This window comes from Arachis stenosperma, chromosome 9 (assembly GCF_014773155.1).
Source record: "Arachis stenosperma cultivar V10309 chromosome 9, arast.V10309.gnm1.PFL2, whole genome shotgun sequence".
In the NCBI taxonomy this organism is placed as follows: domain Eukaryota; kingdom Viridiplantae; phylum Streptophyta; class Magnoliopsida; order Fabales; family Fabaceae; genus Arachis; species Arachis stenosperma.
The window spans coordinates 105,105,642-105,132,253 of record NC_080385.1 but is presented as its reverse complement, the minus strand read 5'-3'; the positions used below and the strand labels follow the sequence as shown (position 1 = coordinate 105,132,253).

Below are 26,612 nucleotides of genomic sequence, written 5' to 3'. Positions count from 1 at the left end.
AGGTTGAAGCCCCTCTTCTACCTGTCATACAACCAACATAACAAATAGTAAAAAGCAAGTGAAGAGTTCACAGTTAATGAAAATTTTGGTTAGAGCAATTAAACAAACAGTTAGTGGGATTAGTGAGTTAGTTGAGCTAGAAGGTAAATGATCAATAGAAATTGACTGAAAATGTAAAGGAACTAATAGTAAACAACAAAAAAAATGCTCAATCTAGTTATCCTTCACTTTAGTCATTGTCAATACAAAACCAATCCCCAGCAACGACGCCATAAACTTGATGCACAAAAACTTATTTCTCAACAAATTTTCACTGGCAAGTGCACCGGATTGTCGTTAAGTAAAACTCACTATAGAGTAAGGTCGAATCCCACAGATATTGGTTGGTTGATCAACTTTAATTGGAGAGTTGTTCTAGTTGAACTAAGCAGATTGAATTTGAAAATGCAGAAAATTAAATGGCGAAAAAAGTAAAAATTGCATGGAATTGTAAATGACGAAAAGTGAATAGCAAGAAATTAAAGTATATAATCTTAAATTGCAGGAAAATAAAGGGAAATGGGGTAATTATGCATGAAAGTAAACAGTAGAAAATAAAAAAAAATGGGTAGATCAGGAATGGGGAATTCATTGGGCTTAGGAGATGTTGCATTCTCCGGATCAAGTTCATTCTCATCTCTTCCTCAATCAATGCATTCATTGATCTCCTTGGCAATCTTAGGTGATTGGATTCCAATTCTTTGGCAACTCAATCTCTCTAAACTTGAACAATTGCCCAATTCCTTGATTTAATTGCTCATGGAAAGAGATGAAGTATGGTCACTGATTATACCACATGCATTTCCAAATCAAAGTGTTAGTAGAATTATATGTCACTATATCCATCCAAACCCCAATTCGGTCCAATATGAGAAAGCATTTCTAGCGTGATCTCCTTATTCCTTTTCCAAGGTTCAAAGGAGATCCAATTATGAATAGCTTCTCTTCCAAGACAACTACCCATAACTTTTGATCCGGAGCTCCGATTGACCAGCCGTTTGTGGCCACACGAGGATCTCGACGAGCTCTTCCTTTATATCTAAAGAAATAAGGTAAGAACTTGAAGCTCAAGTCCCAATTTCCAGCCCTAGATTCTTCACATTTTTATGTGTAGTTTTTGAGTAGATTTTGTAGTTTTGGTTATTTAGGTGATCTCTAGCAGCGGGTAATTGTTGAATTTTACACCTAATCTCGTTGGATAAAGTAAGGTTTCACTAAACCCTTGTGTTTAGTTGTTTTGTGTATCTTAGGTTTTGATTTTAGTGGTATATGTGTTGTTAGGTTGAGCTTTGGTGTTTGTTGGAGTTAGTTGAGGCTTTGGATCAAGCTTGGTGGCTTTGTTTTGGTGTTGGGTGCATTTGGGAATCGGCCAAAGTATGGTTTTGATTTCCTTTATGTAATATGTAATGTTTCTGGACACTTAGGCTAGTTGACCTTAAGATAGGATTGAATTATGTAAGTGACATGTGAATTGTGTTGGAGATTTTATGAGTTGGGTATGTTAGAATTTGATTATGGTGTTGATGAGAAAATTGATGATCGGTATTGTTGATGTGGATTGATTGATGTTGTAGAGGTGTTGTGTGGAAAGAAGTGGAATAATAATAATTTGATGATGATTGTTGACATTTTAATGATTATGAAGATTGTTGATGAATGTGAGATTTATTGTTGTTGATGAAAATTTGTATTGATTGTTAATATTGTTGATGGTTGAGATTGATTATGAATGTTTATGATGGTTTTGGATGTTAGTTATGATTTTGATTATTGGTTATTGTGGTTCATGTTGAAAGTAAGTGAGTGAGGTAGTTGAAAATTGAATGGATTGGATGATGATAATGGAATAAAGGAATTGGTACTTGTAGCATTGATTAATGTTGAGGATTTGAATGGTGGTATTAAGGAAATGGGAGGTGATGTTAGGTTGAATTTTAGAGTTGAATGAGGTGAGTATTAAATGGTCTAGATGTTTGAATGGTTGATGTGGTTCAGAAATATTGGGTTTGGATTCTTGAGTGAGTCTAGTAATTATGGGTCGTGAATAGTTGGCTTTGAATTGAGAGATTTGGTGAATTTGAGTTTTTGAGATTTTGGATAAAAATGGATTTTTTGTGAACTTTGGCTGATTATAACTTTTTCCTTGGTTTTCAAAATTTGTTGAATTTGGTTTAGAAATAAAGATTATTGAAAACCCTTCGATTTGATATAAAGTTTGAAAAATTTGGAATTTTGTAGAGGAAGTTATGATCATTCAAAGATTGGTGTCAAAATCTGAAATTCTGCAGAGTTGTAGAATTTTGTGATTTCTGGTATGTGCGTACGCACAGCCTTGTGCACATGCACACATCAATGGAGTTTTACAACCTGTGCGTACGCACAGCCCTGTGCGCACGCACAAGCTGGGAAGGATCGTCTGTTGAGGGCGTAGTACAGGTTGTGCGAGTGAACAGACCTTACAAATTTTGGTACCTGTGTGAACGCACACTCCTGTGTGTACGCACACTTTAAAATCTTCCAGGGCGTGCGCACGCACACCCCTGTGCGTATGCACACGCCCTGTTTCTCAAATTTAAAACTTGTTTTCAACTGTTTCACCTTCCCAACAAGGTTGTAAGCTTTTATAACACCATTATAAGGCTTTTGGGCTTAATTTTGAGTATGGGAATATGGGAAATAAGCTAAGGGTTTTAGTTGATGATTATTTTGAAAAGTTAGCAGACGGCGGTCTAGGTCTCTGGTGTACAAAGGATGAGTTTGGTTGAGAGAGAAGGAATAGTAGTAAACTTGGTGTTTGCTGACAGCGAATTGAGGAATTGATGAATTGAGGAGTTTGGAATGGAAAAGTATGAATTGATGATGGTTATGATGAGTTAAGGACTCAGAAAAGAATGATGAGCTTGTTGAATGTTGAGAGTGTGCCAAGCACTATATTCTTGGGTTAAGTATGATAGTGTGCAAGGCACTATATCCATGGGAATGAATTATGATTAATAACCTTTTCTGCTGCAAAAGTGTGCCAGGCACTATATCCTTGGATTACGCATACGAGTGTGCCCGGCACTATATCTGTGGGTCAGTAGAGTGTGCCCGGCACTATATCCGTGGGCGTGGTAGAAAAGCTGCATCCGAAAGGGTGTGTAGGGTTGGTATTTATGAACCGATAAGTGATATCACGAGCCAATAGGATAGACATTTATTATATGCATCTTCTATATGCTTGCTTACTTTGTTTACTTGAGCTTGCCTAATTGTATAACATGCTTACTTGCTTCTTGAATTACTTTCTATAAATGATTACTATCTGTGTTTTACTTATTTGCATTAATTGTGATTGTCTGGTGCTAAGGAGGTTAGGTAGGCGGTGGCGATGGTATCGGACGGAGGTTAGGTTGGCGATGACTGTGGGATACAGCGGTATGATCAGTATTAGTTAGAATCCCACTAAGTTTAGATAACCCGGTTTATGGTTTAAGTTCATTACATATTTATTTATTTTGCTCTAAGCTTGAATATCAGTATGTGATGTGAAGTTCTAGGATTGCCTTCGGCATTCTGAAGCCTTACATCTTATATCATTGGACACTGTTACCATACTGAGAAACTCTGGTTCTCATTCCATACTTTGTTGTTATTTTTCAGATGCAGGTCGTGATTCAGAGCGGAGTATGGTTCTTTCCTTATTTATTTATGTTTTACTTATATCGTAGTATTCTCTCACCTTTTGTATATTCAACTTTATGGCCTTAGAGGCTTATTGGAGAGATACATTGTATAAGCTTTTTTAAACTCCAAAACTCTGTATTGTTCTATTTGTAACTAGTCGGCTTAAACTCCGCAAGTTGCGGCGAGTTCTCTATGATTATAATAATATTGTATCTATATATATGTTTCATTCTTTTACATCTAAACCTTGTGTCTTGTGCGTTAGCTTCGAGTGAACGTTTCGCGCTTTTGTAAATTTGTCTTTGAACTTATTCCTTCATCAGGCTTCTAGAATATATTATTTCCTTATATATATATATATATATATATATATATATATATATATAAGCCTTAGAATTATCGTAACCCTTGATTAACGTTTGCTTTACGGCTAGAGGTAAGGCTTAGGGTAATTGGGGTGTTACATAACCCACAAGCCTTAAGCTAACCTAACCCACCCTAACCCTAGTTACCACCCATTCCCCCCACCACACTCACGGAAGGAAGAAACAAAGAAAGGAAAGAAAGAAAGAAAAGAAGAAAGGAAAGAAGAAAGGGGAAAAGGGCTCGAGGCCGCGGAGGAGAGGAGAGGGGGAGCTGACCGCACCACCACCTAGTTCGTCGTCACCGCTGGTCCACCTTGGAGCCGCCGTCGAAGCAGAATTGCGAGGAGTGAGAGAGACTACGCCAGTTCACCGCGAAGCTGCCACTACCCTCGCGTCTGTCGTCGTCTCGCGAGGCTCACGTCGCCGCTATCGCCCTCATCGTGAAGCCTGTCGTTGTCGCTGTCGCTGTCACTGCTGTACCCACGCTGTCGTCGCTGCTATTTTGTCAAGAGAGAAGGACACACGTGAGAGAAGACAGAATCGCGCAGGAGGTCAGCCGCGAGTGAGGAGACGCGCGCCTGACCCGTCACCGAATCGCGTCGCCATCCGTGAAGCTGTCTCCGTCACCACCGTCGGAGGTTGCCGTCGGGGTTGCTGCTCCATTTCCGTCATTCTTCTTTTCACAATAAGTTGCTCGCTCTCTGAAGCTCTTACTATAATCGTTCTGGTTATTTGTGGTTAAGTATTTTGATGCATGGATGTTGTAGGATTAATTTTATGGGTTTGCATGTCGAAATTGAGGTTGTTGCTAAACCACCGGAGCTTCTAGGCACTGTCAGAGCTACTGCCGGATAAGTTCGAAGTGGATATTGCGTCGTTCTTTTATTCCAGTAAGTGTCTCTATCTCAGAACCCTCGCCATTAGTATTCCTTTATCTGTTTTAAGGTTTTCGGGACATTAATGTTCTTGGGATTTAGTAACCGAGGTTGCATGTTGTGATTTAGAGTTATTTATGTTGTTGCGAGAGTGTGCGGGGATGTGATTTTGAAGCTACCGTTGGATTCGGGTTGGAGGAAAGGAATTCTTTAACACGTTTGAGTTGTGGGTTCGACATATCGAGGTAGGGGACGATTTCTTAAACTTAATTTACTATCGAGAATTGTTTTAAGTTGATATTAATATGAAAAATATGTCTTTATGATTTCATAAGTCTTATAAATTGAACTGAGTTGCCTATAGTGAATGTAAATGCGAGTTTAAATGGTTTATTGAATTAATTGAAGATGTTTAGTTGGGTTTTATACTTGGATTAAGGTTATTATGATGATGACTGGGCTGTGGCTATTTCTGATTATTGGGTTAGAAAGTTGGTTTGATTGAATACTATGTAAAATGATTTTTCTTTGTTTGAGGTCTAATTTGATATTGAAAATGAATTGGCATTTGAGATTATTTGAGATATTGGGAATGGGTTTTGTTGATTTATTAAAAAAGATTATGAGAATTTGAAAGTGATTTAAAAGATTGACAGGCATTTGGTTTGGTTTGATTGGGACCTAGAAAAGGTAGCAAAGTCTGAATTTTAGGGGAGGTGTGATGAGTCTGGATTCACTTCCCTCCCAATAAAATTTATGAATCTGCTCCTTGGAAAGCACACCAAAATTATCGTCAAGTAATAACCCACAGTGGAGTGGGATCGTATCCACAGAGATTGGTATATTTGAACAATTTTAATTAATTGGTGAATTAGTCAAGCTTAAACATAATAAGTTGTGAGTGCGAAATTATAAATGGCAGAAACATAAATGGCAAAAGAATAAAGGAAAGTAATAAGGTGCAGAAATAGAAATGGCAAGAATGTAAAAGAGAGTGGGAATTTGCAGAATGTAAATGAAAGCTATAAAAGAATGGGAGACGTAAGAATAGGGAAATTCATTGAGATCAGGAGATATTGTCTCTTTGGATTAAATCCAGCTTATATCTTCTTCAATCATGCAACTCATTGACCTCTTGGCAATCATGATTGGTTGAGCCCCAATCCCTTGGTGACTCAATCTCTCAGATCTTGATCAATAGCCAATTCCTTGGTCTAATTGCTCATGAAGAGAGATATGCTTGGTCCCTGATTATACCATACATCCTTGTAGGTCCAGGTAGAGGGAGGATTATATGTCACCATATCCAAACACCAAAACCCAGATCCTACTCAAGTGTGAGAAGGGATTTCTAGCATGGTTTCATGTTTCCTTTTCCAAGGTTCCCATGAAACCCATTTTGCATTCAACCTCTTTTCCAAGATGATTGAACACTAAGCATGAAGAACGAAATTCCTTCTAGCAAATCAAAGAGAAGATAAAGAAAAGAAGAAATTCACTGTCATTAATCCATCAAGTACAATAGAGCTCCCTCTCTCAATGAGAGAGAATTTAGCTACTCGTAGCTCAGAAATAAAATACAATAAATGGAAGAGATGAAGTGTGAAAAGTGAAAAAATAGAACTCCACAATCCCTGGTGCACATTTTTTTTAAAACATGCAATTGACACCAAACTTAATAATTGACACTAGACTCAAACAAGAAACACAAAATATTTTTGTTTTTATGATTTTATAATTTTTTTTTTGGATTTTTCGAAAATTATTTTTAGAAAAACGAAAAAGAAGAAAAATTTTGGAAGATTTTTAAAAATTTTTTGAAAATAAAATAATGGATAAAACAAGAAGAAAATTACCTAATCTGAGCAACAAGATGAACCGTCAGTTGTCCAAACTCGAACAATCCCCGGCAATGGCGCCAAAAACTTGGTGCATGAAATTGTGATCTCAATGGCGCCAACAACTTGGTATGCACAATTGTAATATCACTCTTTTTCACAACTTCGCACAACTAACCAGCAAGTGCACTGGGTCGTCCAAGTAATAAACCTTACATGAGTAAGGGTTGATCCCACGGAGATTGTCAGCTTGAAGCAAGCTATGGTCATCTTGTAAATCTCAGTTAGGCGAATTCAAATGGTTATAGAGTTTTGATAATTAAAAGATAAATAAACATAAAATAAAGATAGAGATACTTATGTAATTCATTGGTGGGAATTTCAGATAAGCGTATGGAGATGCGTTGTTCCTTCTGAATCTCTGCTTTTCTATTGCCTTCATCCAATCCTTCATACTCCTTTCTATGGCAAGCTGTATGTTGGGTGTCACCGTTGTCAATGGCTACTTCCCATCCTCTCAGTGAAAAAGGTCCTCTACGATTTCTCGCATGGCTAATCAGCTGTTGGTTCTCGATAGTATAGGAATAGGATTTACTATCCTTTTGCGTCTGTCACTATGCCCTACAGTCGCGAGTTTGAAGCTCGTCACAGTCATCCTATCCCAGATCCTACTCGGAATACCACAGACAAGGTTTAGACTTTTCGGATCTCAAGAATGCTGCCAATTGATTCTAGCTTATACCACGAAGACTCTGATCTCACAGAATGGAAGGCTCTGTTGTCAAGAGAGGCAACCATACGTCATGGACCAGGAATCCAAGAGATACACACTCTAGCTTTCGCAGGTAGAACGGAAGTGTTTGTCAGGCACGTGTTCATAAGTGGGAATGGTGATGAGTGTCACGGATCATCACATTCATCAGGTTGAAGTGCGAATGAATATCTTAGAATAAGAATAAGAATGAATTGAATAGAAGAACAATAGTATTTTGCATTAATACTCGAGGAACATTAGAGCTCCACACCTTAATCTATGGTGTGTAGAAACTCCACCGTTGAAAATACATAAGTGATGAAGGTCCAGGCATGTCTGTGAGGCCAGTCCCTAATGTCTAAGGACTAACAATGATCAAAGATGTTCCAAAATCTCATCCAAAGATGATCAAAAGATGTCTAATACAATAGTAAAATGTCCTATTTATACTAGACTGGTTACTAGGGTTTATAGAAATAAGTAAATAATGTAGAAATCCACTTCCGGGCCCACTTGGTGTGTGCTTGGGCTGAGCATTGAAGCTTTCACGTGTAGAGGTCTTCCTTAGAGTTAAACGCCAGTTTGTAACTTGTTTCTGGCGTTTGACTCTAGATTGCAACTTGTTTCAAGCGTTTAACACCAGAATAGGGCAGAAAGCTAGCGTTGAACGCCAGTTTGCATCGTCTAAACTCGGGCAAATTATGGACTATTATATATTTCTGGAAAGCCCTGGATGTCAAATTTCCAACGCAGTTGAGATCGCACCATTTGAATTTCTATAGCTCCAACAAATCCATTTTGAGTGCAGGGAGGTAGAATCCATCAGCATCAGCAGTCCTTTGTCAGCCTCTGATTCAGATTTTTGCTCAGGTCCCTCAATTTCAGCCAGAAAATACCTGAAATCACAGAAAAACACACAAACTCATAGTAAAGTCCAGAAATGTGAATTTTGCTTAAAAACTAATAAAAATATACTAAAAAGTATCTAAATCATACTAAAAACTATATAAAAACAATGCCAAAAAGTGCATAAATTATCCGCTCATCAATCCCCTACTGAGATAGTGATGACTAAACCCCTTTTTTTACTACTTCCAGGGTATTTATACTACTCCTAGATCTAGAAATAAAGAAAAATACAAAAGTGAAAAGGAAAATTACAATTTGGAGGAAAAAGAAACTCAACAAACGTGATCTTCCAGTTGGCGTGTGACTGGCACACCTCTGGCGTGTCACGCTCCCTTTGTTTCAATCTTGGCGTGCCACGCTCACCATTCAAGTGGCACGTCTTCCTCTATCACATTCCTGGCGTGCCACGCCTTCGACACCAAGTGGCACGCCCAGGCTTCTTTAAAGTCCTCAAGTAGCTTGGCGTGCCACGCCTTCGAGCCAAAGTGGCATGCCCAGGCCTTTTCTCACATCTTCATGATTCTGGAAACTTGTACCAGTGTGGCACGTCCAGGATCTGGTGTACCATGCCCCTCTAAATGCTTCATCTTCTTGCTGGCGTGCCACGCCTCATCATCCAAGTGGCACGCCCAGTTCATTTGGCCCTTTATCTCTTTCTCTGGAAAACATTACCAGCGTGCCACGCCTGGACGTTCAAGTGGCACGCTGATGAGCGGATAATTTATACGCTTTTTGGCATTGTTTTTAGTATGTTTTTAGTAGTTTTAGTTGAGTTTTTAGTATATTTTTATTAGTTTTTAGTTAAAATTCACTTTTCTGGACTTTACTATGAGTTTGTGTGTTTTTCTGTGATTTCAGGTATTTTCTGGCTGAAATTGAGGGACCTGAGCAAAAATCTGATCCAGAGACTCAAAAGGACTGCAGATGCTGTTGGATTCTGACCTCCCTGCACTCGAAGTGGATTTTCTGGAGCTACAGAAGCCCAATTGGCGCGCTCTCAACGGCTTTGGAAAGTAGACATCCTGGGCTTTTCAGCAATATATGATAGTCCATACTTTGCCCAAGATTTGATGGCCCAAACCGGCGTTCAAAGTCACCTACAGAAATTCCAGCGTTAAACGCCGGAACTGGCACCTAAATGGGAGTTAAACGCCCAAACTGGCATAAAAGCTGGCGTTTAACTCCAAGGAGAGTCTCTACACGAAAATGCTTCATTGCTCAGCCCAAGCACACACCAAGTGGGCCCGGAAGTGGATTTTTATGACATTTACTCATCTCTGTACACCTTAGGCTACTAGTTCTCTATATATAGGACCTTTTACTATTGTATTTTCATCTTTTGATCATGTTTTTATGATTGAACCCTCTTTGGGAGGCTGGCCATTCGGCCATGCCTAGACCTTGTTCTTATGTATTTTCAACGGTGGAGTTTCTACACACCATAGATTAAGGTGTGGAGCTCTGCTGTACCTCGAGTATTAATGCAATTACTATTGTTCTTCTATTCAATTCTGCTTGTTCTTGTTCCAAGATATCACTAGTTCTTCAACTTGATGAATGTGATGATCTGTGACACTCATCATCATTCTCACTTATGAACAAAGTGACTGACAACCACTTCTGTTCTACAAGCAACAAGGCTCTAGTGTTTATCTCTTGGATTCTTTAACCGGAATCTTCGTGGTATAGGCGAGAACTGATGGCGGCATTCAAGAGAATCCGGAAGGTCTAAACCTTGTCTGTGGTATTCTGAGTAGGATTCAATGATTGAATGACTGTGACGTGCTTCAAACTCCTAGCAGGCGGGGCGTTAGTGACAAACGCAAAAGGATCGATGGATTTTATTCCGGCCTGACCGAGAACCGACAGCTGATTAGCCATGCTGTGACAGAGCATAGGAACATTTTCACTGAGAGGATGGGAGGTAGCCACTGACAACGGTGAAACCCTACATGAGCTTGCCATGGAAAGGAGTAAGAAGGATTGGATGAAGACAGTAGGAAAGCAGAGAGACGGAAGGGAAGGCATCTTCATTCGCTTATTTGAAGCTCTCACTAATGATATACATAAGTATCTCTATCTTTATCTTTATGCTTTATTCGTTTATCACTATACCCATCTGAGTCTGCCTGACTGAGATTTACAAGGTGACCATAGCTTGCTTCATACCAACAATCTCCGTGGGATCGACCCTTACTCACGTAAGGTATTACTTGGACGACCCAGTGCACTTGCTGGTTAGTTGTGCGAAGTTGTAGTGATCACAATTTTGTGCACCAAGTTTTTGGCGCCGTTGCCGGGGATTGTTCTTGTGTATGGACAACTAACGGTTCATCTTGTTGCTTAGATTAGGTATTATTTTTCTTCAGAGTTCTTAAGAATGAATTCTAGTGTTTCAAGGTGATGTTCTTATCATCACCAAAGCTGATTGATCATCATCAATTTAGCTCTTGAATGCAATGTCCTGCTGAAGCTTAGCTAGCTATGTCTAATTCCTTTAGACTAAAGCTTTAGACTAACATTTCATGATTCCTGGAATTCTCATTAAGAATTTTGATACCTTTATTTTCTTCCACTTAATTTTCGAAAAATCCAAAAAAATTATAAAATCATAAAAACCAAAAATATTTTTTGTCTAAGTCTAGTGTTTCATTTTAAGTTTGGTGTCAATTGCATGTTTCTGTTCTTCTTGCATTTTTCGAATTTATGCATGTGTCTTAATTAATCTTCAAGTTGTTCTTGATGATTTCCTTGTTTTGATCTTTGAATTCTATTTACTTGAGTGTTTTGTTGTTTCTCATGTGCATTCTCATTTTGTTAGTGTCAATAGTATACAAACTGCTAAGTTTGGTGTCTTGCATGCATTGTTATTTGATTTTAGTTGCATTTTGATTATTCCTCATTATTAAAAATCCAAAAATATTTTTAATTTGTGTCTTTTCAAGTCAATAATACAGAGAATTAAAGATTCAGAACATACTGCAGAGGAATTATACAGAAAAAGCTGGGCATTCAAAATGCCCAGTGAAGAAGACAGACTGGCGTTTAAACGCCAGCCAGGGTACCTGGTTGGGCGTTTAACGCCCAAAAGGGTATAGTTTTGGGCGTTAAACGCCAGAATGTGCACCATTCTGGGCGTTTAACGCCAGGATGGCACAAGAGGGAAGATTCTGTTTTCAAATCAATTTTTTTTCAAGTTTTCAAAGTTTTTCAAAATCAAATCTTTTTCAAATCAAATCTTTTCAATCAAATGTTTTCAAAATCAATTTCTTTCCTTTTTCAAAGATACTTACTAACAATTAATGATTTGATTGAACATCTCAAATTTGTTGCCTTTTCTGTTGAGAAAGGTTTAATGTTTGAATCATATCTTTTCTTGTTAGGCAAGTCATTAATTTTTAAAATCAAATCGTTTTTTCAATTGTTTTCAAATCATATCTTCTCAATCACATCTTTTTAAAACCAATCATATCTTCTTAACCACATCTTTTTTCAAAATAGTTTTCAATCAAATCTTTTTGATTTCTAATTTCAAAATCTTTTTCAAAAAAAAAATCAATTGATTTCTTTCCCACTCTTATTTTCGAAAATTAATTAGTATTTTTCAAAATGTTTTTAAAATCTTTTACTTTATTTTCGAAAATTACTTCCCTTCTTCTCACATCCTTCTATTTATGGACTAACACTATCCCTTAATGCAAAATTCGAACTCCATGTTCTTTGATAAGTTCGAATTTTCTACCTCTGTCTTCCATTTTTCTTCCTCTGACACCTCAAGGAACCTCTATACTGTGACATAGAGGATTCCATATTTTCTTGTTCTCTTCTCTTTCATATGAGCAGGAACAAAGACAAAGGCATTCTTGTTGAAGCTGACCCTGAACCTGAAAGGACCTTGAAGCGAAAACTAAGAGAAGCTAAGGCACAACTCTCTGTAAAGGACCTAACAGAATCCTTCAAAGAAGAAGAAGACATGGCAGCCGAAAACAACAACAATGCCAACAATGCAAGGAAGGTGCTGGGTGACTTTACTGCACCTACTCCCGACTTCTATGGGAGAAGCATCTCTATCCCTGCCATTGGAGCAAACAACTTTGAGCTTAAGCCTCAATTAGTTTCTCTAATGCAACAGAATTGCAAGTTCCATGGACTTCCATTGGAAGATCCTTATCAGTTCTTAGCTGAATTCTTGCAAATCTGTGACACAGTCAAGACTAATGGGGTTGACCCTGAGGTCTACAGACTGATGCTATTCCCTTTTGCTGTAAGAGACAGAGCTAGGACTTGGTTGGACTCACAACCTAAAGAAAGTCTAGACTCATGGGAAAAGCTAGTCAATGCCTTCTTGGCAAAGTTCTTTCCACCTCAAAAATTGAGTAAGCTTAGAGTGGAAGTCCAAACCTTCAGACAGAAGGATGGAGAATCCCTCTATGAAGCTTGGGAAAGATACAAACAATTGATCAGAAAATGTCCTTCTGACATGCTCTCTGAATGGAGCATCATAGGTATTTTCTATGATGGTCTCTCTGAACTATCCAAGATGTCTTTGGATAGCTCTGCTAGAGGATCTCTTCATCTGAAGAAGACGCCTACAGAAGCTCAAGAGCTAATTGAAACGGTTGCAAATAACCAATTCATGTACACTTCTGAAAGAAATCCTGTGAACAATGGGACAAGTCAGAAGAAAGGAGTTCTTGAGATTGACACTCTGAATGCCATATTGGCTCAGAACAAGATATTGACTCAACAAGTCAATTTGATTTCTCAAAGTCTGTCTGGAATGCAAAATGCACCAAGCAGTACTAAGGATGCTTCATCTAAAGAAGAAGCTTATGATCCTGAGAACCCTTCAATGGAAGAGGTGAATTATCTAGGAGAACCCTATGGAAACACCTATAATTCTTCATGGAGAAATCACCCAAATTTCTCATGGAAGAATCAAGAGAGACCTCAACAAGGTTTCAATAACAATAATGGTGGAAGAAACAGGTTTAGCAATGGCAAGCCTTTTCCATCATCTTCTCAGCAACAGACAGAGAATCCTAAGCAGAACCCCTCTGACTTAGCAACCATGATCTCTGATCTAATCAAAACCACTCAAAGTTTCATGACTGAAACAAGGTCCTCCATTAGGAATTTGGAGGCACAAGTGGGACAGCTGAGCAAGAAAGTTACTGAACTCCCTCCTAGCACTCTCCCAAGTAATACAGAAGAAAATTCAAAAGGAGAGTGCAAAGCCATAACCATGGCCGAATATGGAGAGGAAAGAGAGGAAGTGGACGCCACTGAGGAAGGCCTCAATGGGCGTACACTAGCCTCCACAGAGTTCCCTAATGAGGAACCATGGGAATCTGAGGCTCAAAATGAGACCATAGAGATTCCATTGGACTTACTTCTGCCATTCATGAGCTCTGATGAGTATTCTTCCTCTGAAGAGGATGAGTATGTCACTGAAGAGCAAGTTGCTAAATACCTTGGGGCAATCATGAAGCTAAATGACAAGTTATTTGGAAATGAGACTTGGGAGAATGAACCCCCTTTGCTCACCAAAGAACTGGATGACTTGTCTAGGCAGAAATTACCTCAAAAGAGATAAGATCCTGGGAAGTTTTCCATACCTTGTACCATAGGCACCATGACCTTCAAGAAGGCTCTGTGTGACTTAGGGTCAAGTGTAAACCTCATGCCTCTCTCTGTAATAGAGAAGCTAGGGATCTTTGAGGTACAAGCTGCAAGAATCTCACTAGAGATGGCAGACAACTCAAGAAAACAAGCTCATGGACTTGTAGAGAATGTTTTGGTAAAAGTTGAAGACCATTACATCCCTACTGATTTCATAGTCCAAGAGACTGGGAAGTGCATGGATGAATCCATCATCCTTGGCAGACCCTTCCTAGCCACAGCAAAGGCTGTGATTGATGTTGATGGAGGTGAACTAATCATTCAAGTGAATGAAGAATCCTTTGTGTTTAAGGCTCAAGGATATCCCTCTGTCACCATGGAGAAGAAGCATGAAGAGCTTCTCTCAAATCAGAGACAAACAGAGCCCCCACAGTCAAACTCTAAGTTTGGTGTTGGGAGGCCACAACCAAACTCTAAGTTTGGTGTTGAACCCCCACATTCAAACTCTAAGTTTGGTGTTGGGAGGTTCCAACATTGCTCTGAGTATCTATGAGGCTCCATAAGAAGCCCTCTGTCAAGCTACTGACATTAAAGAAGCGCTTGTTGGGAGGCAACCCAATGTTATATTTTATCTATTTTCTTTTGTTATTTTATGTTTTTTGTAGGTTGATGATCATGAGAAGTCACAAAATCCATTGAAAAAGCAAAAACAGAATGAAAAACAGGAAGAAAAACAGCACACCCTGGAGGAAGAACCCACTGGCGTTTAAACGCCAGTGAGGCTAGCAGTTGGGCGTTTAACGCCCAGTCTGGCACCATTCTGGGCGTTTAACGCCAGAAAGGGGCACCAGACTGGCGTTAAACGCCAGGAAAGGGCAAGAACCTGGCGTTAAACGCCAGAAAGGGGCACCAGCCCGGCGTTTAACGCCAGATTTGGCACAAAACGTGATTTTGATTGCCATTTGGTGCAGGGATGACTTTTCCTTGACACCTCAGGATCTGTGGACCCCACAGGATCCCCACCAACCCCACCACCCATCTTTCTCTTCACCACCCACATCCATCCTTCATAAAACCCCACCTACCTCACCATTCAAATTCAAACCACTTTCCCTCCCTAACCCACCCATACATGGCCGAACACAAAGCCATTCCCTTCTTCCTCATTTCTTCTTCTTCTACTCTCTTCTTTCTTATTTTGCTCGAGGACGAGCAAACCTTTTAAGTTTGGTGTGGAAAAAGCGTTGCTTTTCGTTTTTCCATAACCATTTATGGCATCCAAAGCCGGTTCAACTGAGAAGGCATGACCTCAAGCCCATCACTAGGAAAAGGATGGAGCAAACAAGAGACCCCTCTCATCAAGAGATCCCTGAGATGCCTCAAGGGATGCACTTTCCTCCACAAAAACTATTGGGAGCAAATCAACACCTCCCTAGGAGAATTGAGTTTCAACATGGGACAACTAAGGGTGGAGCACCAAGAACACTCCATTCTCCTCCATGAAATTAGAGAAGATCAAAGAATCATGAGAGAGGAGCAACAAAGACAAGGAAGAGACATTGAGGAGCTCAAGCCCTCCATAGGATCTTCAAGAGGAAGAACAAGCCGCCATCACTAAGGTGGACCCGTTCTTTAATCTCCTTGTTCTTTGCTTTTCTGTTTTTCGAAAATTATGCTCTAGGTTTATCCATGTTTGTGTCTTATGATCATTAGTGTCTTAGTGTCTATGCCTTAAAGCTATGAATATGAATCCATCACCTTTCTTAAATGAAAACTGTTTTTATTACCAAAGAACAAGAAGTACAGGATTTCAAATTCATCTTTAAAACTAGCTTAATTAGTTTGATGTGGTGACAATACTTTTTGTTTTCTGAATGTATGCTTGAATAGTGCATATGTCTTTTGAATTTGTTGTTCATGAATGTTAAAATTGTTGGCTCTTGAAAGAATGATGAAAAAGGAGACATGTTACTGAGGATCTGAAAAATCATAAAAATGATTCTTGAAGCAAGAAAAAGCAGTGAATACAAAAAAAAAGAAAAAGAAAAAGAAAGAAAAAGAAAGAAATAAAGTTGTGATCCAAGGCAAAAAGAGTGTGCTTAAGAACCCTGGACACCTCTAATTGGGGACTCTAGCAAAGCTGAGTCACAATCTGAAAAGGTTCACCCAATTATGTGTCTGTGGCATGTATGTATCCGGTGGTAATACTGGAAGACAGAGTGCTTTGGGCCACGGCCAAGACTCAATAAGTAGCTGTGTTCAAGAATCATCATACTTAACTAGGAGAATCAATAACACTATCTGGATTCTGAGTTCCTAAAGAAGCCAATCATTCTGAACCTCAGAGGATAAAGTGAGATGCCAAAACTGTTTGGAGGCAAAAAGCTACTAGTCCCGCTCATCTAATTTGGAGCTTAGTTTCATTGATAATTTGGAGTCTATAGTATTTTCTCTTCTTTTTATCTTATTTGATTTTCAGTTGCTTGGGGACAAGCAACAATTTAAGTTTGGTGTTGTGATGAGCGGATAATTTATACGCTTTTTGGCATTGTTTTTAGTATGTTTTTAGTAGTTTTAGTTGAGTTTTTAGTATATTTTTATTAGTTTTTAGTTAAAATTCACTTTTCTGGACTTTACTATGAGTTTGTGTGTTTTTCTGTGATTTCAGGTATTTTCTGGCTGAAATTGAGGGACCTGAGCAAAAATCTGATCCAGAGACTCAAAAGGACTGCAGATGCTGTTGGATTCTGACCTCCCTGCACTCGAAGTGGATTTTCTGGAGCTACAGAAGCCCAATTGGCGCGCTCTTAACGGCTTTGGAAAGTAGGCATCCTGGGCTTTTCAGCAATATATGATAGTCTATACTTTGCCCAAGATTTGATGGCCCAAACCGGCGTTCAAAGTCACCTACAGAAATTCCAGCGTTAAACGCCGGAACTGGCACCTAAATGGGAGTTAAACGCCCAAACTGGCATAAAAGCTGGCGTTTAACTCCAAGGAGAGTCTCTACACGAAAATGCTTCATTGCTCAGCCCAAGCACACACCAAGTGGGCCAGGAAGTGGATTTTTATGACATTTACTCATCTCTGTACACCTTAGGCTACTAGTTCTCTATATATAGGACCTTTTACTATTGTATTTTCATCTTTTGATCATGTTTTTATGATTGAACCCTCTTTGGGAGGCTGGCCATTCGGCCATGCCTAGACCTTGTTCTTATGTATTTTCAACGGTGGAGTTTCTACACACCATAGATTAAGGTGTGGAGCTCTGCTGTACCTCGAGTATTAATGCAATTACTATTGTTCTTCTATTCAATTCTGCTTGTTCTTGTTCCAAGATATCACTAGTTCTTCAACTTGATGAATGTGATGATCTGTGACACTCATCATCATTCTCACTTATGAACAAAGTGACTGACAACCACTTCTGTTCTACAAGCAACAAGGCTCTAGTGTTTATCTCTTGGATTCTTTAACCGGAATCTTCGTGGTATAGGCGAGAACTGATGGCGGCATTCAAGAGAATCCGGAAGGTCTAAACCTTGTCTGTGGTATTCTGAGTAGGATTCAATGATTGAATGACTGTGACGTGCTTCAAACTCCTAGCAGGCGGGGCGTTAGTGACAAACGCAAAAGGATCGATGGATTTTATTCCGGCCTGACCGAGAACCGACAGCTGATTAGCCATGCTGTGACAGAGCATAGGAACATTTTCACTGAGAGGATGGGAGGTAGCCACTGACAACGGTGAAACCCTACATGAGCTTGCCATGGAAAGGAGTAAGAAGGATTGGATGAAGACAGTAGGAAAGCAGAGAGATGGAAGGGAAGGCATCTTCATTCGCTTATCTGAAGCTCTCACTAATGATATACATAAGTATCTCTATCTTTATCTTTATGCTTTATTCGTTTATCACTATACCCATCTGAGTCTGCCTGACTGAGATTTACAAGGTGACCATAGCTTGCTTCATACCAACAATCTCCGTGGGATCGACCCTTACTCACGTAAGGTATTACTTGGACGACCCAGTGCACTTGCTGGTTAGTTGTGCGAAGTTGTAGTGATCACAATTTCGTGCACCACACGCCCAGCTTTGTTTGGCCTCCTTAAGTGCTGGTGTGCCACGCCTAATCATGCAAGTGGTTAGATATGTGAGCTGGTGTACCACGCCTTCGACACCAAGTGGCACGCCCAGCTTCGGTTTGGGTATTCTTTGTGTATTGGCATGCCACGCCTGGACATTCAAGTGGCACGCCTTAGTGGGACTCTTGAGCTGGCGTGCCACACCTTCGACACCAAGTGGCATGCCCAGCTTTTGCTTTACCTTCTTGTTCATTGGCGTGCCACGCCTGGTTGCTCAAGTGGCATGCTCAGATCTCATTAGCCTTTAACCCCTTCTCTGGATTCTTGTACCAGCGTGCCACGCCATGCTGCTCAAGTGGCACGCCCATTCAATTGTGGGTCTCTTAGGCTTGGCATGCCACGCCTTGATCCTCAAGTGGCACACCCAAGTAAATTCTGGAACTGGCATGCCATGCCTTCGATATAAAGTGGCACGCCCTAGTGATGACTCTTCTAGGTAATGAGTTAGCGTGCCACGTCCCTTTGATGGTCTTCATTGTTGCTCTCTGGAATGTTGTACCAGCGTGCCACGCCAATACATTTTTGTGGCATTTGTTCCAAGTGGCACGCCTACTTCACACGCCCCCACTTGTTTTGTTGTTTTCTTCCCATTTTTGATGTCTTTTTCACCTGAAATTTAACACAAACTCATTTCAAAGTAATGTACTATGATATTCAGCAATTAAGGCATGAATTGCAATGATCAACTGAGATTATGCCTCTTTTATGGTCCTTTTTATGCAAGAAAAAGGGTAGATGATGTAAGTCATCAAGGTGTTGCCGAAATTTTATGAAACTCTGAGACTTTGTTTGAAGCACTACTTAAAAAGAAAATTTGATTTAAGAATCATATTATTTAATTTCGATTTATTACATAAAGAGCTATGCTTTAAGTTTGAGTTATTAATACAAAAATTATGTTTTGAGCTTTATTGAGAAAAGAGTTCGAACTATTAATAAAAAGGGTTATGTCTTGGATTTGATTTATTAAGAAAAAATTTATGTTTGGGTTTGAATTATTAAGAAAAACTTTATGTTTTGAATGTTATTTATTAAGAAAGGATTATATTTTGAGTTTTGCTTTATTAAGAAAAGCTTTATGTTTTGAGTTTGATTAATAAACTACATTTTAAGGAATTATGATTCAAGGAGTTTAATAATTTTAAAGAACGAAGTTGGTTGTTGATGACTTGCATCATCTACCCTTCTTTCTTGCATAAAGAGGACCATAAAAGAGCATAAATCTCATTTGATCATTGCAATTCATGCATTATTTGATGAATATTATGGTACATTGCTTTGAGATGAGTTGTGCAGAATTTCAGGTGAAAAAGACATCAAAAAGGGGGAGAAAACAACAAAAATGAGTTAGGCGTGTGAAGCGGGTGTGCCACTTAGAGCAAGCGCCACAAAAATAAACTAGCGTGCCATGCCAGGAGCTGGGCGTGGCACGCTAGTACTAAATTCCAAAGGAGGATTCTCAAGCATTCACATAGGCGTGGCACGCCTAACCCATCACCTTCTATGGGCGTGCCACTTGAGCCAAGGGGTATGGCACGCCAATTCATCATTCCAGAAGGAACCATCACTATGGGTGTGCCACTTGTTATCGAAGGCGTGGCACGCTAGCATCAAAAAGTCACTTGGGCGTTGATGAGTGGATTTTTGACGGTTTAGAATTCACAAATGGATTCTCGTTGCAAGTATAGTTTCTAAACCAACAATAATTCTTTCATACAAAAATTTTTTGGTGTCACAAGTAACAAACCACTAAATTTATAAACCGAAGTATTGGAATCTCGGGTCATTCTTCCGATGAGTTGAAATAAAGTGCCTTGCTATTGGTTATGAGGTATGTTTGGGGTTTTTAAGATATTAGACATGTAAGGTAAATGGCAATGAAAATAAACTAACAACTATGAAAGTTCTTGGCAAGGTGATGAGAACTAGAAGTCCTATCCTAGTTATCCTTCTCAATTGTGATGAGAATTGTCCATTGCTACCACTTAGTTAACCTCTAACCATGAAAAAAAATCAAGTGGATGAATTAACTTGATTCCACAAGTCCTAGCCAACTCCCAAGGAAAAGACTAGCTTTAGTGGTATCTAAATCAATTAGCAACTTCTAAGTGTCAATCAACAAAGAAATTAGATAACTCAAGCGTCACTAATCACTCTACCTAGGCCAAGAGGAACAAAATCTACTCTAAAATCCAACCAAGCATTTCATCAAACACTTGGAAGGCATAAAAGTAAAGCAAAGTAAATTGACAACAACAATGAAATCTAACACAATTATTGCAAGAAATTAATGACAAGAAGCAAAAGAAACTCAATTATTGTGAATTACCTCAAATTGAATTGAAAGAAAAGTGGAAGAAGCAAGAGTAAATCTACAATAAAGCATAGAAACAACATAAAGGAAATTACAACAAAAGAATAGAAGAATGGTGAATGTAACAACAAGGAATTGAAGATTAGAAGTAGAAGAAGGCATGAATTAAAACCTAGATCTAAGAACTAAACCTAATCCTAATCCTAATCTTAGAGAGAAGTGAGAGCTACTCTCTCTAAAACTAACTCTCAACTAATCCTAATGTGAATGAATGAGCTCCAGATTTTGATTCCCTTCAATCCTTGGTCCTTTAAAGCGCTTTTGGAGCCAAAGTTAGTTGCAACTGGGCCCTACAACTTCTCAGAAATTGCTGGGCATGTTTTCTATAGAAAAATCACGTGCGGCCTTCAGCGCGTACATGCACGGTGTGCGTACGCATCCATGGGGAATTTCACAATCTGTGCGTAGGCGTATAGTGCGTGCGCGCTGGTGCACGAAATTGCAATCACACTTTTGCAATCCGCACAACTAACCAGCAAGTGCACTGGGTCGTCCAAGTAATACCTTACGTGAGAAAGGGTCGAATCCCACGGAGATTGTTGGCTTGAAGCAAGCTATGGTTATCTTGTTGATCTTAGTCAGGATGCCAATAGGGTTCTTTCGTTTTAATTATAAAAAGTCAAAGGGCATAAAATAAATACTTATTATGCAATTATGGAGAATATGTTGGAGTTTTGGAGATGCTTTGTCTTCTGAATTTCAACTTTTCTCTTGTACTTCTCTTCACACACGCAAGGCTCCTTCCATGGCAAGCTGTATGTAGGGTGTCACCATTGTCAATGGCTACTTCCCATCCTCTCAGTGAAAATGGTCCAAATGCTCTGTCATAGCACGGCTAATCATCTGTTGGTTCTCGATCATGTCGGAATAGAATCCATTGATTCTTTTGCGTTTGTCATCACGCCCAACACTCGCGAGTTTGAAGCTCGTCACAGTCATCCAATCCCAGAATCCTACTCGGAATACCACAGACAAGGTTTAGACTTTTCGGATTCTCATGAATGCCGCCATCAATTCTAGCTTATACCACAAAGATTCTGATTAAGGAATCTAAGAGATACTCATTCAATCTGATGTAGAACGAAGGTGGTTGTCAGGAACACGTTCATGGATTAAGGAAGGTGATGAGTGTCACGGATCATCACCTTCTTCATAGTGAAGCGCGAATGAACATCTTAGATAAGAACAAGCGTGCTTGAATGGAAAACAGAAATAATTGCATTAATTCATTGAGATGCTGCAGAGCTCCTCACCCCCAACAATGGGGTTTAGAGACTCATGCTGCCAGAAGGTACAAATTTCTGATCTAAAAATGTCATGAGATACAAAATAAATCTCTAAAAGTTGTTTAAATACTAAACTAGTAACCTAGGTTTACAAAAAATGAGTAAACTAGGATGGATAGTGCAGAAATCCACTTCTGGGGCCCACATGGTGTGTGCTGGGGTTGAGACTTAAGCTTCTCACATGCCTGGGCTGTTTCTGGAGTTGAACGCCAGGTTGTAACCTGTTTCTGGCGTTGAACTCCAGCTTGCAACCTGTTTCTGGCGCTGAACGCCAGACTGCAACATGGAACTGGCGTTCAACGCCAGTTTACGTCATCTATTTTCACGCAAAGTATGGACTATCATATATTTATGGAAAGCCCTGGATGTATACTTTCCAAGCCAATTGAGAGCGCGCCAATTGGACTCCCATAGCTCCAAAAAATCCATTCCGAGTGCAGGGAGGTCAGAATCCAACAACATCAGCAGTCCTTTTTCAGCCTAAATCAGATTTTTGCTCAGCTCCCTCAATTTCAGCCAGAAAATACCTGAAATCACAGAAAAACACACAAACTCATAGTAAAGTCCAAAAATATGATTTTTGCCTAAAAACTAATAAAAATATACTAAAAAGTAGCTAGAAACTACTGAAATCTACCTAAAAACAATGCCAAAAAGCGTATAAATTATCCGCTCATCACAACACCAAACTTAAATTGTTGCTTGTCCCCAAGCAACTGAGAATCAAATAGGATAAAAAGAATAGAATATATTATAAATTCTAAAATATCAATGAATATTAGTTCTAATTAGATGAGTGGGACTTGTAGCTTTTTGCTTCTGAACAGTTTTGGCATCTCACTTTATTCCTTGAAGTTTAGAATGATTGGCATCCATAGGAACTCAGAGTTCAGATAGTGTTATTGATTCTCCTAGTTAAGTATGTTAATTCTTGAACACAGCTACTTTTATGAGTCTTGGCCGTGGCCCTAAGCACTTTGTTTTCCAGTATTACCACCGGATACATAAATGCCACAGACATATGACTGGGTGAACCTTTACAGATTGTGACTCAGCTTTGCTAAAGTCCCCAGTTAGAGGTGTCCAGAGTTCTTAAGCACACTCTTTTTGCTTTAGATCACGACCTTAACCACTCAGTCTCAAGCTTTTCACTTGGACCTGCATGCCACAAGCACATGGTTAGGGACAGCTTGATTTAGCCGCTTAAGCCTGGATTTTATTTTCTTGGGCCCTCCTATCCATTGATGCTCAAAGCCTTGGATCCTTTTTACCCTTGCCTTTAGGTTTTAAGGACTATTGGCTTTTTCTGCTTGCTTTTTCTTTTTCTTTCTCTATTTTCTTTTTTCTCTTTTTTTTTTGCCATATTTTTTTTCGCAGGCTTTGTTCTTCACTGCTTTTTCTTGCTTCAAGAATCAATTTTTTGATTTTTCAGATCATCAATAACATTTCTCTTTTTCATCATTCTTTCAAGAGCCAACAATTTTAACATTCATATACAACAAGATCAAAATTATGCACTGTTCAAGCATTCATTCAGAAAACAAAAAGTATTGTCGCCACATCAATATAATTAAACTAATTTCAAGGATGAATTTGAAACTCATGTACTTCTTGTTCTTTTGTATTAAAACATTTTTCATTTAAGAAAGGTGAAGGATTCATGGAATTATTCATAGCCTTAAGACATAGTTACTAAACACTAATGATCATGTAATAAAGACACAAAGATAGATAAATATGAAGATCAAAGATCGAAAAACAGAAAAATAAGAGCAAGGAGATTATGGAATGAGTCCACCTTAGTGAGGGTGGCGTCTTCCTCTTGAAGAACCAATGGTGCTATTTGAGCTCCTCTATGTCTCTTCCTTGCCTCTGTTGCTTGATCCCTAGTGATTTTGGTGCTCCTATTCTTAGTTGCTTCCAATAGTTGTGTGGAAGAAAATATATCCCTTGAGGTATCTCAGTGATTTCTTGATGAGAGAATTCCTCATGCTCATGCCAAAAACTTGGTGCAGCCAAATGCTCTATTACTGAGCTATGGACCCTTGAGATGAATCTCTCCATCTCCCATGAGTCGGAGGTGGAAGCTTCTGTCTTCCCTTTCTTCTTTCTAGAGGTTTCTCTGGCCTTAGGTGCCATAAATGGTTATGGAAAAACAAAAAAGCTATGCTTTTGCCACACCAAACTTAGAATATTGCTTGCCCTCGAGCAAAAGAAGAAGAATAGATGAGGAAGAAGATATGGAGGAGAGGGAGAGGGATGTGTATTCGGCTATTTAGGATGGGTTTGGGTGGAAAAGAGATCTTGAATTTGAAGGTAGGTGGGGATCCTGTGGGGTCCATAGATCCTGAGATGATCCTGTAGGATCCACAGATCCTAAGGTGTCAAGGATTTACATCCATGCACCAATGAGGCGTGTAAAACGCCATCTGCATGCAATCCTGGCGTTTAACGCCAGATTGATGCTTGTTTCTGGCGTTAAACACCAGCTCTATGCTTGTTTTGGGTGTTCAACGCCAGTCTGTAGCATGTTTCTGGCGTTGAACGCCAGCTTTTCTCAGTGTGCAATCCTGGCGTTTAAACGCCAAATTGCTACATGTTTCTGGCATTCAACGCCAGATCCATGCTCTGTTCTGGCGTTGACGCCAGCCAGATGCTCCTTACTGGCGTTTAAACGCCAGTAAGCTCTTCCTCCAGGGTGTGCTGTTTTTTCTACTATTTTTTATTCTGTTTTTAATTTTTGTATTTGTTTTGTGACTCCACATGATCATGAACCTGATAAAATATAAAAGAACAATAGAAATAAAAATAGAATTAGATAAATAAGAATTGGGTTACCTCCCAATAAGCGCTTCTTTATTGTCTTTAGCTGGACTATTACTGAGCTTTAATTAAGTCTCAGTTTTGAGCATTCTTGCTCAAAATTGCCTTCAAGATAATGCTTGACTCTTTGCCCATTAACAATGAACTTTTTGCAGAGTCACTATCTTGAAGCTCTGCAAACCATGGTACTTCCTGAATGGCAATAAGTTGCTCATCCGGAAATGTTTCAGAGATCTCAGTAAGAGGGAGGGACGTCCCTTCTACTGGTTCTATTCGGGACAGGTGATCTGCTACTTGATTCTCTGTCCCTTTTCTGTCTCTTATTTCTATATTAAACTCTTGCAGAAGCAACACCCATCTTATGAGCCTGGGTTTTGAATCCTGCTTTGTGAGTAGATATTTAAGAGCAGCATGGTCTGTGTACACAATCACTTTTGATCCTACTAAATAGGATCTGAACTTGTCAATGGCGTAAACCACTACAAGCAATTCCTTTTCTGTGGTTGTGTAGTTCTTCGGCGCATCATTTAGAACACGGCTGGCATAATAAATGACGTGCAGAAGCTTGTCATGCCTCTGTCCCAACACTGCACCAATGGCATGATCACTGGCATCACACATTAATTCAAATGGTAATGTCCAGTCTGGTGCAGAGATGATTGGTGCTGTGACCAGCTTAGCTTTCATAGTCTCAAACGCCTACAAACACTCCTTATCAATGATAAATGGTGTGTCAGCAGCTAGCAGATTACTCAGAGGTTTTGCAATTTTTGAAAAATCTTTTATAAACCTCCTATAAAATCCTTCATGCCCCAGAAAGCTTCTGATTGCCTTAACATTGCCAAACTCGAACAATCCCCGGCAACGGCGCCAAAAACTTGGTGCACGAAATTGCAATCACACTTTTGCAATCCGCACAACTAACCAGCAAGTACACTGGGTCGTCCAAGTAATACCTTACGTGAGTAAGGGTCGAATCCCACGGAGATTGTTGGCTTGAAGCAAGCTATGGTTATCTTGTTGATCTTAGTCAGGATGCCAATAGGGTTCTTTCATTTTAATTATAAAAAGTCAAAGGGCATAAAATAAATACTTATTGTGCAATTATGGAGAATATGTTGGAGTTTTGGAGATGCTTTGTCTTCTGAATTTCAGCTTTTCTCTTGTACTCTTCTTCACACACGCAAGACTCCTTCCATGGCAAGCTGTATGTAGGGTGTCACCGTTGTCAATGGCTACTTCCCATCCTCTCAGTGAAAATGGTCTAAATGCTCTGTCACAGCACGGCTAATCATCTGTTGGTTCTCGATCATGTCAGAATAGAATCCATTGATTCTTTTGCGTTTGTCATCACGCCCAACACTCGCGAGTTTGAAGCTCGTCACAGTCATCCAATTCCAGAATCCTACTCGGAATACCACAGACAAGGTTTAGACTTTCCGGATTCTCATGAATGCCGCCATCAATTCTAGCTTATACCACGAAGATTCTGATTAAGGAATCTAAGAGATACTCATTCAATCTGGGAATGAAGGTGGTTGTCAGGCACACGTTCATGGATTGAGGAAGGTGATGAGTGTCACAGATCATCACCTTCTTCATAGTGAAGCGCGAATGAACATCTTAGATAAGAACAAGCGTGTTTGAATGGAAAACAGAAATAATTGCATTAATTCATCGAGACGCTGCAGAGCTCCTCACCCCCAACAATGGGGTTTAGAGACTCATGCTGCCAAAAGGTACAAATTTCAGATCTAAAAATATCATGAGATACAAAATAAATCTCTAAAAGTTGTTTAAATACTAAACTAGTAACCTAGGATTACAGAAAATGAGTAAACTAGGATGGATAGTGCAGAAATCCACTTCTGGGACCCACATGGTGTGTGCTGGGGCTGAGACTTAAGCTTC

General features: G+C 39.4%; 1 non-coding gene across 1 annotated transcript; it reads right to left on the bottom strand.

Annotated features, from left to right (window-relative positions):
• Nucleotides 1-12,824: 12,824 nt before the first annotated feature.
• On the bottom strand, nucleotides 12,825-12,928 carry LOC130952178 (small nucleolar RNA R71). Its single transcript, XR_009074359.1, has one exon. It is a non-coding gene; the product is annotated as a small nucleolar RNA R71 (small nucleolar RNA).
• Between the last annotated feature and the right edge of the window lie 13,684 nt (nucleotides 12,929-26,612).